At 35.2% G+C, this 18291-nt stretch overlaps 1 long non-coding RNA gene and 1 other non-coding gene across 4 annotated transcripts in view; both read left to right on the plus strand.

Moving 5' to 3' along the window:
* The first annotated feature begins 1382 nt into the window (after positions 1 to 1382).
* Positions 1383 to 18291, plus strand: part of LOC138708036 (uncharacterized) — a 47827-nt gene continuing 30918 nt past the window's right edge. The window contains exons 1-3 of one of the 3 annotated variants that reach the window (XR_011334552.1): positions 1383 to 1810; positions 1956 to 2094; positions 16859 to 16949. This is a non-coding gene — a long non-coding RNA (uncharacterized lncRNA). The remainder of the gene's footprint in view (positions 1811 to 1955; positions 2095 to 16858; positions 16950 to 18291) is intronic. The other 2 variants (XR_011334551.1, XR_011334550.1) reach the window with 2 other exon arrangements.
* On the plus strand, positions 15295 to 15366 carry TRNAY-GUA (transfer RNA tyrosine (anticodon GUA)). The gene has a single exon. It is a non-coding gene; the product is annotated as a tRNA-Tyr (tRNA).

The raw sequence follows: 18291 nt of genomic DNA on the forward strand, positions 1-18291 counted from the left end.
GGGCGCAAATAGCCATAGTAGCTGACGTGCCCTTTTTAAACCCCAATAAGTAACAGAAGCATAAAAGTGTTTGAGAAAGTTGTATATAATAGGTTACACCATTATTTGGAATCCACCAATATTTTAGTTTAGAGCAGTTTGGATTTAGAAAACAAAATCGACATCCATTGTTTAGTTTGTTCTTTTTTTCATAGTCAGACTAGGATATTAAAGTTTCTTGTTCTTTGGATATTTCATGTTTATGGAAATATTCATGAACTTTATTCCAACTTTTAAAACCTCTACCTAATGAGCAAATTCAAGATGTTCCTTTAACTTACTGTAGTTTGACGCAAAAATTTGTCGAGTTTGGTAAATTCTCGAGGTATTTCTTACAATCTATGTGTTTTCAATGGTCCATAGGTTTATTAGGGGCTTCGCAGACACCCCCGGCACCCTTTACAACTCGAGCCAGGTTCTGAGTCCAAGCAGTATTAGAACTCAAACCAGAGTCCAAACTTGGAGCAGTAGTTCTGCTCTGTATTCTTTGACCATACTTGCGATGCGTCTCGTTTAATTTAGCTGAAACTTCACTGGAGCACGTAGACAGTTTTATTCTCTGTGCATTTGAACATAATAATCTCTTTTACTTTCTTAGTGAAGGAAATGGATGGGTGAAAATTTTATCAAAATAAAAGAAAAGGGACTTTTAAAAAATGTTATGATAAGTAATTTTACACTGTCTAGTTTCATAATCAAGTTCCATTTTTGTTACAGAGGGTTCTACAAACTCTCACGTGATCTTTTAAATGAACTACTCACATTTCAGTTGCCCTCTTTGTCTGCTACTCGTTATCAGACTGATCTGATCTTACATCTCTAATCTCTTACTTACTTACAAATGGCTTTTAAGGAACCCGAAGGTTCATTGCCGCCCTCACATAAGCCCGCCAGCGGTCCCTATCCTGTGCAAGATTAATCCAGTCTCTATCATCATACCCCACCTCCCTCAAATCCATTTTAATATTATCCTCCCATCTACGTCTCGGCCTCCCTAAAGGTCTTTTTGCCTCCGGTCTCCCAACTTGTAAATTAAGTACCAGCTTGAATCTTTTGTACATATTAACAGACTTTTCTACTTTTGAACTCCAACTTCCTCTATCCTCCCATTCGCGTTCTTGTAGTACTTTTTTTTTCTTGTAACCATGAGTTGCAGGTCTACCTCTTCCTCTCTTTCTCGATGGAGTTCATTCCAAAACACTTCTTGGTAACCATTCACACCCACATTTGAATTTACCGGGTTATAGTCATGCTGGTATATTCATTTCAACATGGGAAAATTATTGTGTTTGACATCCTGGAAACAGATGAAGACTACCCTAAACAGCGTGCCCAATATAGCGACTTATAACTATTTTCCGGCGACAAATTGTTTGAACTTTTCCATTGATTAAATATGGAGTTGGCGACTTTTTCATCACTCTCTTGCAGCAAAAGTAAAACGTTTGCATTGATAATGACTAATCTAGCGACTTTTGAACTAGTGTTTACTGCTTAGCGACTACCTGTACACTTCAGTTTGCAACACTGTGCTAAAGCCGGCGAAACTTAAGTACTCGAAGAAAGAGTTGTGTTTGCTTGTGAATTAGTTCTAAAATTCTACTGGAAATCTGTTCTTTGCCTTTATTTCATCATATACATCATACTGTATATATTTGTTTGTTGGTACCTTCATTGTTTTAAGTTATTGCAGTTACGAGTACATAACATACAGGTTGTTTTATTCAGTTGTGATTATTGACGAGTGTACGTGAACATTGCTTTAGTCAAGGTAATAATACGATATTTATTATCAGTGTTTTCATGGTATTTTTTTATTGACCATACGCCCCACCTCATATTTCGGAATGTTGGTAATTAGTAATAAGCAGACAGCCTATTTTGGGTCCCAATACTGAATGTTAGGTTTATGTCAGTTGCAGGGAGGTCATTGAACTCATTGCTACATTCCCTCCGTAAGCCAAGGGACGTCTTGTCAGAGTGTAGGGACCGAAACTCTGTGCCAATAAGTACTGGTAGGTGAGGGGAATTACAACAGTGGATTCTAAGAAACAGGTAAGTCTAGAACGATTTTTATGTTGAAAGTGTATGTTGCTGCAAACTAAACTCATGTGTTTATTACTGTTTACATCCCACAGAAGCCAGTGAAGCAAAAGAAAACTGTGCCTCCTTGGTGTAGCTTTTCTGGAAAAATATCATTCTTTTATATACTGTAGAGTTTGGAGCGCTTACGTTTATGAACATCGAAGAAGATCCATTAGGAACACCAAGAGATGATCTAAGATCAGTACCGTACAGATTTCCCTGTAAAAATATAATCTTCATGTACAAATCTTAGGCACCCATATGCTGTGGCCCTGTATGGGCAAAATTTTGTTTACATCATATGTTCCCAGACACTGTATGGCCTCCATGACAGCACTTTATAAATTTTTTTTAGTTACAGAAGGTCTAATATAACATTTCGTTATGAATAGAATAATGGGGATTCATTTATTATAGGATATCGCTTAATTTTCGTCAAGTTGGCCAAACTATGGCGTCACAATATAGCTCCAATGACGTCACAACATCGCTGACGTAAACCAAAACAATAAATAAATAAAACTATCTAAAAAATTTAAAAAAACAAATTGACGATATCCCATTCTACAATATAACCCAACCGCTCTTATCCAAAATACGATGTCACCAAAACAATTCACGATATCCCATACTGGAACAGAGCCCATCCGCTCGTATCCAAAATACGATATCGCCAAAACAATTCACGATAACCCATTCTGGAACAGAGCCCATCTGCTCTTATTCAAAATAGAATATCAGCAAAACAATATCACAATATCCCATTCTGAAATATAAGCCATCCGCTGTTATCCAAAATACGATATCACCAATACAATTCACGATATCCTATTACGGAATATAACCCATCCACCATCCACTCTTATCCAAAATACGATATCACCAAAACAATTCACGATATCCCATACTGGAACAGAGCCCATTTCAGCAAACCAATATCACAACATTCCATTCTGAAATATAACCCATCCGCTGTTATCCAAAATACGATATCACCAAATCAATTACAAACATCCCATCCTCGAATATAACGCACCCCCTCATATCCAGAATAGAATATCAGCAAAACAATTTCAAAACATATATTCATCTCATGTCACTAAAATATCACCTCAACGATCATCATCGGGGCTTCCAGCCCCGATACCCTGCTTTTTGCATCATGTGCTACATGTTGGATCAACATCGGGGCTTGCAGCCCCGATACCCCGTTTCTATTGGTGATATCGTATTTTGGATAAGAGTTCAATTTTGAACCCCAAATAAAATCATTAAAAAGAAACAACGAACAGATCCACACACACACACCCATATATACAAAACCAACAAAAATAAAAACATATATCTACAATAAATAAATTAAACATTATCCTCGATACATAATTACTACCCTAGCAAACGAAAACCCATCCTTATAAAAAACAAATAAAACGCTCACCATCCAAACTTTCTTTTTATTCTCTCAGATCCAAACACATCCTTAACCGGTATGCCATTCAAACCTCATGAATACCAACCACGAACAAAATTTACAAATCTACCAACCTAACCACGTCCATCCAAAAAGTGACGTCATCAAGCCAACATAAATTCTCATAAAAACAATAATGATATCCTATAATCAAATAAACCCGAATAATGACCCCTATTATAAGAGTAAGGCACCATCCAAAATTGGAAATAAGCAAGCGATTCTTGGGTAAGAAATTGTGGAAACCAATCCGCACTAGAGAGAGTTCTGGAAGAAAGTGAAGGTTTATGCTTACCACTTCATTGCTTGTATAATTTGTGACCTGGTAGAGTGTAAGGGAAGGCCCTATGGCCTTAACTGTGCCAGTATAAATAAATAAATGAACAAACTCCTTGATTACACAACTTTTAACACTGTATCACTTTGGAAAACGTATTATATGTCTTTCACGTGTTAAATTTTATGTTACCTTGTTAACATGTTTCGGCCTGCTGTTGGCCATCATCAGAACTGGTTGTTGCTGCTCTTGGCGCCTTTTGTTTTGTTTCCCTTGGGGGTGTGTTTGTATAGTGTAGGCCTAATGTGGAGTCAAAGAGTGTGTGTTGTGTGTTGAGAATTTCATTTGCATGAGTTTTTTTTTGTGTTTGTATATTTCCTATTGTTCTAGGGTGTTTAGTTTCTGGCTTTTTGGTTGGATGTGTAGAATTTCCATGTCTGTGTTGATGTCTCTGTATGTGTGGTCAGCATTTGTGATGTGTTCTGCATATGTGGAAGTGTTTTGTAATTTTGTTATGGCTGTGATGTGTGCTTTATAACATGTTTGAAATGATCTGCCTGTCTGTCCTATGTAGAAGTTGTTGCAGGTGTTACATTTGAGTTTGTATACGCCTGTGTGGTTGTATTTGTTTATTTGTGTTGTATGTGTGTTCAGATGTTTTCGTAGAGTATTATTTGTTCCATATGTGATGTAATTTAATTTCTTGAATGAGGTTGCAATCTTGTGTGTTTTTTTGTTTTCTTATGTTAGAGTGATGTATTTTTTGTGTTCTTGTGTTTGTGTTGTATTCGTATGTTTTTTGTAATTATGTTTTGTCTTTCGTATTATGTTGTCTATTATGTTGGGGTTATGTCCGTTTTCTTGTGCTATGTATTTGATTGTGTTTAGCTCTTCTTTGTAATCATGTTGGTTCATTGGTATGTTGAGTAGTCTGTGTACCATTGTTCGGAATGCAGCTTGTTTGTGTTGTGTTGGGTGGTTGGATGTGTTGTGTATGTGTGTTGTTGTTGTTGTTGTTGTTGTTGTGGGTTTTCTGTAGACTTTGAATGTGTGTTTATTGTCGACTTTTGTTATTGTGATGTCTAGAAAATTTATGGATTTGTTATTTTCAATTTCTAATGTGTAGTGTAGCTTTACATAAAATTTAACACGTGAAAGACATATAATACGTTTTTCAAAATAAATAAATATTGGAAAATGAAATAACAACTCTCAGTGCCAGTGGAAAGATAGGCCTACCAGAAAGTTAAATTAGGTCAAGGTACAGTATTCACTGGCCACTGAACAGATATTGCACATTTTTATCACTGCCAAAGTGGTGCTATAAACCAATTTTCAGTACTGTTATCACAGCCACAACACATTTCAATTCGTATTGTTATATATATATATATATATATATATATATATGGAATTATTACTACATTAGCACATTTAATATATCAGAAAATATATACTGAACGCCATATTTTCCTGGAATTACGATCCACTTCCATTAGATGGCTACTGATATGAGTAGTAGGGTCGGCAATAGATGCAAACGAAATGATACTAAACGTGAGGAATGTTACTACAGGTGTGTAGTAATATGTGACAGGTTAGGTTTGATGAGGTATATGCATTATGGTTTAGGTTTTAGGTGTGTAGTATTATTACTGTGTTGGCGACATTGAAACCCACTTTTACATTAAAGAAATATGACCGTAATTCTTCATTCACGCTTGACGATTTTCGTATATAAGTAAGTTATGTATTCAGGGCGGGTTGGGTGGACTTACAGCTCTCCCAATGATCACATCAATTTCTACTCATCAATACTATAAATGCAAGACACTTTCAGGGTATTATGTGAATATCAAGTCCACTATCCTTCCATTCCATTTTGAAATCGAGCAATTATTTCTTTTCCAAGCTTACCCTTTTTTTTACTTACTTACAAATGGCTTTTAAGGAACCCAAAGGTTCATTGCCGCCCTCACATAAGCCCGCCATCGGTCCCTATCCTGTGCAAAATTAATCCACTCTCTATCATCATACACCACCTCCCTCAAATCCAGTTTAATATTATTCTCCCATCTACATCTCAGCCTCTCCAATATTTATTTCCCTCCAGTCTCCCAACTAACACTCTATATATGCATTTCTGGATTCGCCCATACATGCTACATGCCCTGCCCATCTCAAATGTCTGGATTTAATATTCCTATTAATGTCAGGTGAAGAATACAATGCATGCAGTTCTGCGTTATGTAACTTTCTCTATTCTCCTTAACTTCATCCCTCTTAGCCCCAAATATTTTCCCAAGAGTCTTATTCTCAAGTACCCTTAATCTCTGTTCCTCTCTCAAAGTGAGAGTCTAAGTTTCACAACCATACAGAACAACCGCTAATATAACTGTTTTATAAATTCTAACTTTCAGGTTTATTTTAGAGCAGACTGGATGACAAACACTTCTCAAACGAATAATAACAGGATTTCCCACATTTATTCTGTGTTTAATTTCCTCCCAAGTGTCATTTATATTTGTTACTGTTGCTCCAAGATATTTCAATTTTTCCACCTCATCGAAGGAGAAATCTCCAATTTTTATATTTCCATTTCGTACAGTATTCTGCTCACGAGACATAATCATATACTTTGTCTTTTCGGGATTTACTTCTTAACCTATCTCTTTACTTACTTCAAGTAAAATTTCCTTGTTTTCCCTAATCATTTGTGGATTTTCTCCTAACATATTCACGTCATCCGCATAGGCAAGAAGCTGTTGTAACCCGTTCAATTCCAAGCCCTGTTTGTTATCCTCAACTTACTAATGGCATATTCTAGAGCGAAGTTAAAAAGTAAAGGTGATAGTGCATCGAATGATAATTGCACCGCCATGTTTGTTTATAAACAGATTAACATATTTCCATGCTTTCCACTACCTTCTGAATCATAAACCGCAAAAATTGTATTTCTATCTCATTTATTTGTTGTGAAATAGTATTTCAAAGAGTGTATACATCAATTTGGGACACTCTGTATATTCCTAATTAATATTTCATAATTAGGCAACATAATGAAGACAACAAGGAGAGACAGTCAGATTAGTGGCTAGATAGGTGAGCGACTTGGTAGTTGATTGGATGGATGGATGGATGGATGGGTAGATCAAAACAAATATGAGAAATTATTTTGGTCGTTACTTCACAAGTTCATTACCAAAGGAAGGTAGGATGTATTTACATATTTAACTTAGAGTTGAGTCGTACATACTTTATACAAAAGACAAATTGTGCTATGATCTAATTTCATACCTGAATAATGGTGAAAAGTTGCTGTGAAATTGGTGACCAACAGAGAGGCAGGATTGCATGCCCTGCATGTAAGCTTTTTTGTAGGTACATAGATATAAAGCAAGTTTTCATAAGGTCGAGTATCAATAAAATGTTAGATCATGGATATATGTTCACCTTATTTCAAAGATTCATAAACTGGCGTTAATCTGCTAGTAATGCATTCGCCCCTGTGAGACTGTGGTGGACGTGTTGGAACCATAACTGCATATATATATATATATATATATATATATACATATGCACATACATACATACATACATACTTATATTTTTTTTCTGTTTCTAATAGGTAAAAATTTCCTTTCATTCTCTCACGGCTTCTGTACTACAACTACCAGATATTTAGATGTTTCATTACTACTACATTCCATTGTAACAAACGTTACATTCTTACATGGATTTGAACATTTGACATTTTTCTACAGTAAACTTTAGACAAGAGCAATGCTTTGGAACATACCTGGTAATAGAGGATAGTGTGAAGATTATATAGTACCAAAAATATAATATTGTGATGGTGCGTGTTCTTGGATTTACAATTTGAAAAAATGTAACAAACGTTACATCAAAGGACATGGATTCTCAAGTTGTGAAAGACTGTTGTGATTCTCTGTTCTTACAATATTTTATGTCAGATAAAAAAAAATACAGCTTGAATCTAGGAAGATTACAGAACTAAATGACATAAGCATTTTTAATTCTACAGATGTATTTTACTTGAAAACAATTAAAAGCTTAGAGTAACAAACGTTACAACTGTGTAACAAACGTTACAGAGTCAGAATTGAACAGTTTGTAAAGAACATCCTAGTGATAATTTGAAAAAAAGGTAAGTTTTGAGAGTACAATAACATTCTTACTCAACTAGCACAGTAAAATTTGTGTTGAAAATAAATTTTCCCCTAACTTGCTTAGGTTTAGGCAATGTGCTTAAAACCAGGTCTGGGGATATTTCATCTATATCGTCATTTGTTGGGTACACAAAGTAAGTGTTCTTTCCTTCTCTTCTTCTCACGAACTGTACACTACATATATTACTCACATAATTGAGAAGGATTATATGTCCGACATAATATTGTCCAGTTTGTGAGTAATGAACCAATACGTAGTCACCAACTGATATTTCTGAAAATTTTGAATTCATGGCATGATCAATGGAATGATTAGATTTTGTAGGACTGTTTGTTTCTTCCTGCGTTTCTTTTATTTTATGTTTCTTAAATGGTTCCACATCTCCAGTATTTGAGAAGAGCCCATTTCTCCATTCTTCTACATATTTTGCAGCAATTGAGTCAATTTTACCAGCAGGGACATAAAAACAATGTATGTTGTAAATGTTAGATTTTGTGATGTCATAAAATTGTTCAGCATTTTGCACGGTAGCATTTCCTTGTAAAATTCGCTTCCATACACTGTGTTTAAGGGTAGCTCCAACACCATCGTGTGGGCCCTTACCATGGTAAGACTCGTTATAGTTCCACTCAACATTACATCCTAGAATTTTGGATAATGTGCACAAGTATGATATTGCCTTTCGGTTTTTAAAATGTGTAGCACCATCAGTCCACAGATAAACTGAAGTTATAGGAGACTGCTTTAATGTAGACAGGTAGTTTAATAGGATTTCATTGAAAGCAGCAACTTCAGCAGTGCCATGGCTCTGTGTATCACTAATGACTGCTAAACATATTGTTTTGACATCATCAGTAGAAGATTTTCGGAAATAGCAAACTGCAGTATAGATTGTCGTTGATGTTTCATCTGATGTGTGTGTCCAGTGTGCTGCCATAACTTCCGTCTGAAATTTCCTACATAATTCTCAGCAAAATCTGTTAGGAGAATCAGCTGTCCTGGTTGTAGTAATGATTTTTGATTCTGCTGTTCCTTCCATTGTCTTCTTTTATTGTATATGTGATTGGATAGTTGAGTTAGCTGATTCTTGAAATAAGTGGAGAATTCATTTATAGACATATCTTTTTGAACCAGACGTCCACCTTCCCATTGCTTGGTGTGAACCTCATCACAGTCATCATCAATTTTTGTAATCAGCGTGGATTCAATATCTCCACATTCTTGGCAACTCTTTTCATACAGTTCTTATTTTCAGTTTGACAAACTGTTTCTTTCAGAAGCTCCTGGATGGTTTTTGGTTTTTCACTTGTTTTTCAGGGCACTGCTGAAATCATTAACTGCGTATTTTCACAGTAAGGACAGCAGCACATTATCTGATCCTTATCAGAGACCAACCTGACATGTTTCGGTCGCATTTCACAAAATTTTGATAGACCAATCTTTAATTTGAATTTTGTTCTTGAAAAAGTGTGTAGGCTATACTTCACGCAAATGATACATAAGCAGCCTTTCTTGCATATATTCTTTCTTCCCATCCTCACGTATTATAATAAAATCTTTTTTTCCAGGGAGTTGGCGGGAAACATCGTCACATTCATAAAAATCCTTCACCATTTGCATAGTATCTGCAGTAATAGACAATGTAGAAGATGTGGAATGTTTTGCTGGCTGTACTAATAGATTAAATGATTTGGCAAACTTTCTTACTATTGCTGTTTGTTTTCGAGGGCTCCTTGGAAGGTTTCTTTATGCTCTTTTTATAGCCTTTCCAAAAGAATTTGGACTCTTATAAGGAGGACTTCCTGAAGAACCATCTTTCAAAATAGATGAACTTAAAACTCTTGCTTTTTTGTCTTCTACGATATTCTTGTACTCACTTCCTAGTGGCTTCTCTTTCTGCAGATTTTTCCGATTTTGATTTTGGCTTTTTCCTAAGTTACCTCATAATATTACGACATTTTTCTAATCTCTCTTGAGTTTTTTGTGTGTCCATTCTAGCTCTGTACTCACGCATTCTCTCAGCAGCAGATTTTGGAGTTTTTTCCTACTGAAATGCATATATGGCCCATCAAATATGAAAACGTACTAAAACACGTCTTATTTTAAATATAGGCCTACCAAACATAGGCCATTAATCAATAATTTCATGTATTACATCTGATTATCTTCTTATTTTTTGTGTAACAAAACGTTACCACATTGATATGTAACGTTTGTTACTATTTAATGTAACGTTTGTTACACAGAATTTATATAAAATTATTGTTTTGAAAATCAGAATGTCTAATATTTATGTAAATGTAATTTATGTAAATGAGGAAGTAAGATAATACAAAGTTTCATTTTAAAATAAAAAACAGTTTTCTAATTATGAAATAAAATTAATATTTTTGTAACAAACGTTACATAAACTAATATTTCTTTTAACAGTGGATAACTACTTTAATAGATTATATTTCCACTCATTGTTACTACATACAGGCACTGAAACAATTACTTTCAAAGGTAATATAGCACTAACTTCATGGAATTTAATGTTCTGATAGCTATGTCCTAAAATCAAATGACGTAATCTTACCAGAATCCCTCTGTAGCAGCCATGTCGACTTTGCTTGTTGGGAACAAATAAATTATGGCGCCAAAATTAAAATTATACCGTGCTGTACAAAGTCAATGTATTGGAGAACTTTTTAATGCAAAAGAATAGTTTCTTCGATTAAATATAAAATTTTGTCTTTATGTCCCTCATCTCGTGGAATGACCCTACATTTCTGTGATTACTGCAACTACATACAATTACAGATGACTATATATCTCTTTATTACTTATGCAGAGTGTATCGAAAATGGTGGACAAAATTTCAGGTATGGATCCTCATATGTGAAGAAGAAAAATAAAGTTATATTAACATGGGCCTGGAAATGCTTGGTTGCTGCATTATTAGCGGAAAAAGGAAGATCATTATGCACTCCAGAACTTTTGTTTGCTAGAATTAAATGTGCGACATGTGTTGATGGTGCTTCCCCCACATTTCAGTCTTCGTCTACCCTGGCCAATGGTTAGGACAAGGTGGACCAATTGCTTGGCCCCCATGCTCACTAGAGTTCAACCCACTGGACTTATACCTGTGGGGGCACTTGAAGGCGCTTGTGTATTCGATCCCTGTGAATGATGTAGAAGCTCTTCATCAATGAATTCAGGAACACTGTCAGACAATATGAGATATGCCAGGCATTTGGAAGAATGTTTGGATGTCAATGAGACGAGCTGGGACCTATATTCAGGCAGAATGGGACATTTTGAGCAGTTCCTGTAAGCAAATGGACACAGACTGCATCAGGGCCATTCCATGCAGAAGTGGACATTTGGTATAAATTTTAAAAAATGTTGTAGATAATTATTTGCTTTCTTTCAAGTTGCTCAAACATTGAATTTAATATTTTTGATATAATAATGTACTTTTTGTTATGTTAAGTTTGATGGTTCCAATGATAAAGGAAACCATGCACACAACAGTAAATTTTTCTGTTAGGATGTGCTTGGTTGGTATATTTGTATTTTCCATCTAAAATGATGTTTGCATCTGCAAGACAGGTTCACAGCACCAAGCTTTTACACTAAAGGAAATTTGACAAATTTTGTCTCCAGGTAAGTTAGTTTTCTATATATGTAGCTATTTTGTGACTAAGTACATATCTGTCACACCCGTAACAAAAATCAGAATAAAGTTTACTTACTTAATTAAAATATTAAACTGAACATGATTTCCACATATGAATATAAGGATAAGTTTGACACATATTCAATGTAATCATAACTTAATTGGCTACAATTTGGTTTATAAAACAAAAATTTGCATTAAACTCTGTCACACCCGTAATGCCAATATATACACATTTCTTGTTTGTTACAATAAAGCATAGTTTGAGAAGTAAAAAAAAATTTAAAACATACATATAGAAGGCAGTTTTTCAGCTAAGTACGATAACTGTGATTTTAAATATTATTTCAATGTACCGAAGTACATATGATATTTCCATGCAGATATTCTGCGTCATCATACGATGAAAGAGTAATGGAACGGAGAAAAATTCTCTCCAGCACCGGGATTTGAACCCGGGTTTTCAGCTCTACATGCTGATGCTTTATCCACTAAGCCACACCGGATACAACCTCAGCGTCGGACAGAATTGTCTCTGATTGAGTTCCGTTACTCTTTCATCGTATGATGACGCAGAATATCTGCATGGAAATATCATATGTACTTCGGTACATTGAAATAATATATGATATGCGTAAATCACTTCGTGATTTAAGGTATATGTATACGTTAGAAACACAAAAAATTATGAAAAATGGCATTTTTTGAAACAGTATGTTTTGGATGCAGTATTTCTTCTTCTTTCATTTGCTGGTTTGCTTATTTAATTCTGACTGGTAGTTTTGTAGATAATGGCACTTTTCTATGATAGTAACAAATGGTTACACCCCCTTTTATCTGTCAAAATGTCAGATTTTTTTCGTGAAATACTAAGCCATTTTTACCCATTTCAAAGTACTCTGGAATTTCTAATAGTTCACAAATAACTCATAGATAGCGATAGTGCACAGTTCTAGCCCTTCCTGCCATCTATGAACAGAAATTATAAATAAAACAGCAGAAAGAAAAGTTGTTTATGTACAAGTTTCATACACGTGGTTACACAGGTTATGAGTATTATTTCCAGCTGTTTGTGCCTTTAGTTTCAGTTTAGTGTTCTCTTTGCATATTTATTTTAGTGTTAGTTATTATAGTGCGTTTAGTTTAGTGTTATTTTATAGTGCTGTGTGGCAGTGATGGCTAACAAACGTAATACAAGCAGGAAGAAGCAAAGGAAATTTTATGGGAAGAAGAAGGAAACAAATGTAACTACAGATAGACATCGCCCACCATCAAGTGAACACACAGAACATTATGGCTTTATTCTTTTTGATGTTAGATATTTAACAAAATTAATTTTACTACTGGCTTGTCCAGAATGTCTTATGGTGGGTTCAGTTTCATTATGTTTGAATAGTGGCAAGAGAAATGGTTTGGCAGTATGTGTGAAACTAGCTTGTTCAGCCTGTGGGTATAATTCTGATGAATTATTCTCAAGCCACAAAGTTTCAAAATATTTTGAAATAAACAGGAGAATTGTCTATGCGAGCCGAGAAATTGGTTGTGGCTATAGTGAACTGAACAGGTTATGTTACCTTCTGGGCTTGCCATGTGGCCTCAGTAAAAATTCTTATCAGGGTCATATCAAGCATGTAAACAAAGTGATAACACAGTTTGCTTATGATACAATGAATGATGCTGCTAATGAAGTACGTGAAAATACTGGTAGCAATGAATGTGCAGTGTCAGTTGATGGAACGTGGCAACGGAGGGGATTTTCTTCTTTGTCGGGTGTTGTGACAGCCATGTCAGTAAAAACTGGTAAAGTTCTCGATGTGGAGGTAATGTCCAAAAGCTGCATGTCTTGCAGAATGCATGCTAAGGAAGACAAAAAATCACCTTCATATCAGACTTGGCTAGCAGACCATGTACCAGTATGCTCCTGTAACTACAAGGGATCTTCACCTAACATGGAACCTGTTGGGGCAGGTAGGCTCTTTTTGAGGTCAGTCCAAAATAGAGGATTACTTTATACTCAATATTTAGGAGATGGCGACTCAAAAAGTTTCAAAACTGTATCTGAACTTGACCCATATGATGGGAAAGAGATTGTGAAATTAGAATGTGTGGGGCATTACCAAAAGCGTTTAGGCAAAGGTCTTAGGCAATTAGTTAAGACCAAAAAGATCGGTGGAAAGGGGAAACTGACTCAAGCCCTCATAGACAAACTTCAAAATTACTTTGGTATTGCCCTCAGGTCTAACACAGAAAGTGTAGAAAAAATGAAAAGAGCTATCTGGGCCTCTATGTTCCATGTCGCAGCAAATGACAGCCAGCCACTTCATGCAAAGTGTCCACTAGGTGAAGACAGTTGGTGCACTTATCAAGTGGCCAAAGCAAAAGGCATCCCTTACAAGCATGAAGGTCCTGGTATTCCCATTGCAGTGATTAGACAAATGAAACCGGTCTACGAAAGACTGACGGACGATAAAATGTTGCAGAAGTGCCTGCATGGGAAGACCCAGAACATTAACGAGTCCTTCAATGGGATGATCTGGAAAAGGTGTCCAAAAGAAACCTATGTGGGACATGCAACACTGAATTTGTGTGTAATGGATGCAGTGTGCCACTACAACCGTGGTCCTGAAGTGGAGCTGGACATCCTAAGGAAGATGGGAATTGAACCTGGACTGAACACAACTACGGGCGTATCTTCTTCGAAGGTTGTAAAGGATATAATGAAGAGAAATCAGGCTACACCAGAAGCAAGAAGCAGAAGAAGATACCTGAGAGGAAGAAAAAAAATGAAGGTGGATCGCGAGACTATTGCTGAGGGTATAACGTATGAAGCAGGAGGATTTTGACAGCCTAACTTTCAACTGCCGTTTCCCGTAAGTACAGTTTCTTGACATATTGGCTTAAGGAAAACATCATATCTCATCCAAGAAAAAAGATAGAGGTATGATTCTGGTATCATTTTGAAGCTTGGAATGTAATCTAGTGCATGAATCAAATAAAAATTTGATCTACATGTTCACAGTCCCATTAAACATTTTTTTCTTCAAGGTTGCATACTTTTTTTGTCTAATATTTTACAAAATTTAAGATATTTATGGTAAATTACAGCAAAATGTTATTCAAAGTTTATTCAGGCACTAGACAAACATTTTTCCTATAAAACAGTGAAGGAATTTTGAAAATAGCTTCATTAGGAAAGAGGATATCATGTTTACCGTTTTATTAAATTTTTTAAACAAAAAAAATATTATTATAAACAATTTCAAAGAACAATTGTTTAAAAATAGTTAAATCTCTTAATAACAATGTATTCTTGTAGCTAAAAATATTGAGAGCCCTAAATATTGCCTAATTTAAATTTTCACCCCCTAATGTATACATATACCTTAAGACAGCGCTTAGTCCGTCTGATCCCGGCCAACTAGTCACTCATAATGAGTGCACCTCAGCACATGTGTGGACTTCGGTCCTATGTTCATAGACATCTATGACGTAGTGCAGAGGGCGGCCACTAGAGGGAACCCAAGAGTTGGAACTCAATCAGAGACAATTCTGTCCGACGCTGGGGTTGTATCCGGTGTGGCTTAGTGGATAAAGCATCAGCATGTAGAGCTGAAAACCCGGGTTCAAATCCCGGCGCCGGAGAGAATTTTTCTCCGTTCCATTACTCTTTCAGCGTATGTGATTTTAAAGTTTTATTTACTGTTTTTAACAGATGAACATAGACTTTGCAAAGAATGTGGACAGGTGGAATGATGTAAATGCTGTTTCTGGACTTCAATCAAAACACAGCTTTAAACCATCAGATAACAAATTCTGTCTCGCAATAGGCCAAACTTCATTTTCCAAGAATAGGATTGCACAACGCCACTTATTCAGAAACAGAATCAAGTGAGGTTATTGATGGCGAAACCATCCCTTCAGTTTCTAAGGACGATCTCAAACCAGGACAGTGTGTACTAGTAGAATATGAAGGGAAAAAGAACAAGAACAAGTATGTAGGGATATGCCAAAGCAAGCCTGATGGTGAAGAAAATGAGATGACATTTTTGAAACTTAATGAAAAGAATAATACAAACTAGGCCTATACAGAATGAATAAAAATGACACATGCTTTGTCTTTATCAAGCAAATTTTGAAATATCTTCCAGAACCATCAATGAAGATAGTTGGTAACAGAGTGTATTACGAATTTCAGAAGGATGTTGAAGTCTTTGAGCCATAACATAATAATTTAGTTGAATCCAAATGTAATGTTTGTGAAATTGTTTGCTTGAGGTTTGTACAATTGTGACGTAATGTAGTTACTCAATATGTTTTCATAGGCCTTGTGAATTTAAAGTTCTAGTGCAAATTGTTTACCAGATAGCACTGAAGTAAATGAAGAAGTATTTAGATTCATTACCGGTATTGTAAAGTTTCTGTTTTAATTATTTCTGCATTTGTTTCTTACGATAATGTAACATAGCCTATGAGTTTAATGTAAAATAAATATGTTTAGATAGATGCTCCTAAGCTTTGAGTTTGTATGCAGTCACACCTGTAGCGACACACACAAATTTATTGTGAAAGAGAGAAACGTCTTCATTAAAATATATACCTAGCAAAGAGATAAGCATTCTTTCCACTAACCATCCACCATTTTATTTTGCAAAATAGCTTTAAGACTTCGCAGAGAATTCAACATAAATAGCTAATTTTATATTGGTATGTACAAAATTTGTCACACCCTTAACATATTTTTCAAAGGTCTCTAAAATACAGTATATTTTGTTAGAATAAAAGTAAAACAAGCTAGTCCATGGTCAGCAGAGTTTATACATATGTACCTGAATAAAAATTATTATATTTTAGGATGTATAAACATTGTTATTGCATTGAAAATGTTGTTCAGATGTCACACGTGCATGCATGGAATGGCCCATCATTAATAAACTAGCCTAATTCCAACAAACATATGCTATTGTACTTGTAACCCCTATAACGTGGCAACCAAGCATTTCCAAACCCATTTTGATATAACCTTTCCTTCTGCTCTACATATGAGGAATGTACCTGAAGTTTTGCCCACCATTTTCGATATACTCTTTATAAGATAATTTGATTCAAATAGTAACCATCTGTGGCAATTTTGCAGCAGTCATATTCATGTACCACAGAGGCGATGATTGGCATAAGTAATAACTGTCATCAGCATCACAGTGGAGGCAGCAGCAGATGAGTTTTAGGTTGGTAGCACAAGAAGCAAGTTGGCAGACTTACATATATTACAACATAAGGGGACAAATTCTAAAGTTGAGCTATGACATTTTCCAGAAGAGCCATAGTGATCCATGGTAATGTGTACTTTAGCAATTTTACCACAATTGTTTTCCAAGTAAAAGTACTAATTTTTATTCCATTTGTATTACATTTTTGATTCAGGGAAAATACTAGTCTTTTTTTTTTCGAAAACACATGTCTTTTATTCACTGATTTGAAGGACGATCCAGGATCAATAAGCTTAGCCTATTTTTCTTTTCCCCTCCTAGACAACATTTCTTAAACCTCTGTTGTCTCTCTGAGCTAATTTCCGTGGTTCAGACATTCTTTCTTCTCAGTATCACAGTCTAGTATATACAGTCATGAAGCTTGAGTTTTGAGGGTGCTAGGAACAATTGACTGTGCCGGTACTATTTTGCATTGTCTGTAATGAGCGATCCTAGTGGTTAGCAACTATCTATGGATGTATATTTACTACGTATTGAGCTTCGTGACTGTTTATACTAGACTGTGTCAATATGTGCAAACCATTTTAAAATCTGATGTAGTAGCAAAGATAATGTCAATATACCAATGCAGCCACTGATGAGGTCAGTCAGCAAGCGCATTTACTTGCTGATCTGGAGTTACACTCAAGTATGGGTTCGATTTCTGGTTGGATTTTTTCTGAAGTTTTCCCCAACTGTAAGTTCTTTGGCTTATTTATTGCATTTAGGAACATTCTTCATGGTAGTAAACATGAAAAAAATTAATTATTTGTGATTTAGGCCTGTTGATGAAATAGTTGTTATAGGCCTAACTCGCATTACATAAAAGGACAGCATTGTTAATTCAAATCTCTCTGAAAGTAAAAGCCTTACATGTTTCCAGCTCTATCAGTGTTACATTTTATCATATATAAAACATAGAGACATTTTCTTGAACCATGGATAATAAAAAGAGGCATAAGGAAAATAATTTTATTGGAAAGTGCTAGTAACTCGTGATACATTTTCCTGTAAGTGTGAATTAGTGATCAATATGTTTCGTTACACAGATGATTCATAAATCTTAGTGGAAAATATATAGAAAAATAAACTTTTTTAATGATTGTCTTTTATAATATTGCCACCCAAGGTGATTTTCTTACTTCAACAAATGGTGTATGACTTCCTTATTTTAAATTTTCTCTGCATACACAATGACAAACGAACATTTTATTTCAAAATAACATTAAATTCAGAGGTGTTACATATAATATAAACCAAATTACACGTCTTTGATGTCAAGTTTCTTATCAAATTTGTAAACATTCTTTCCTCTTTCATT

This window comes from Periplaneta americana, chromosome 10 (assembly GCF_040183065.1).
Source record: "Periplaneta americana isolate PAMFEO1 chromosome 10, P.americana_PAMFEO1_priV1, whole genome shotgun sequence".
Lineage (NCBI taxonomy): Eukaryota > Metazoa > Arthropoda > Insecta > Blattodea > Blattidae > Periplaneta > Periplaneta americana.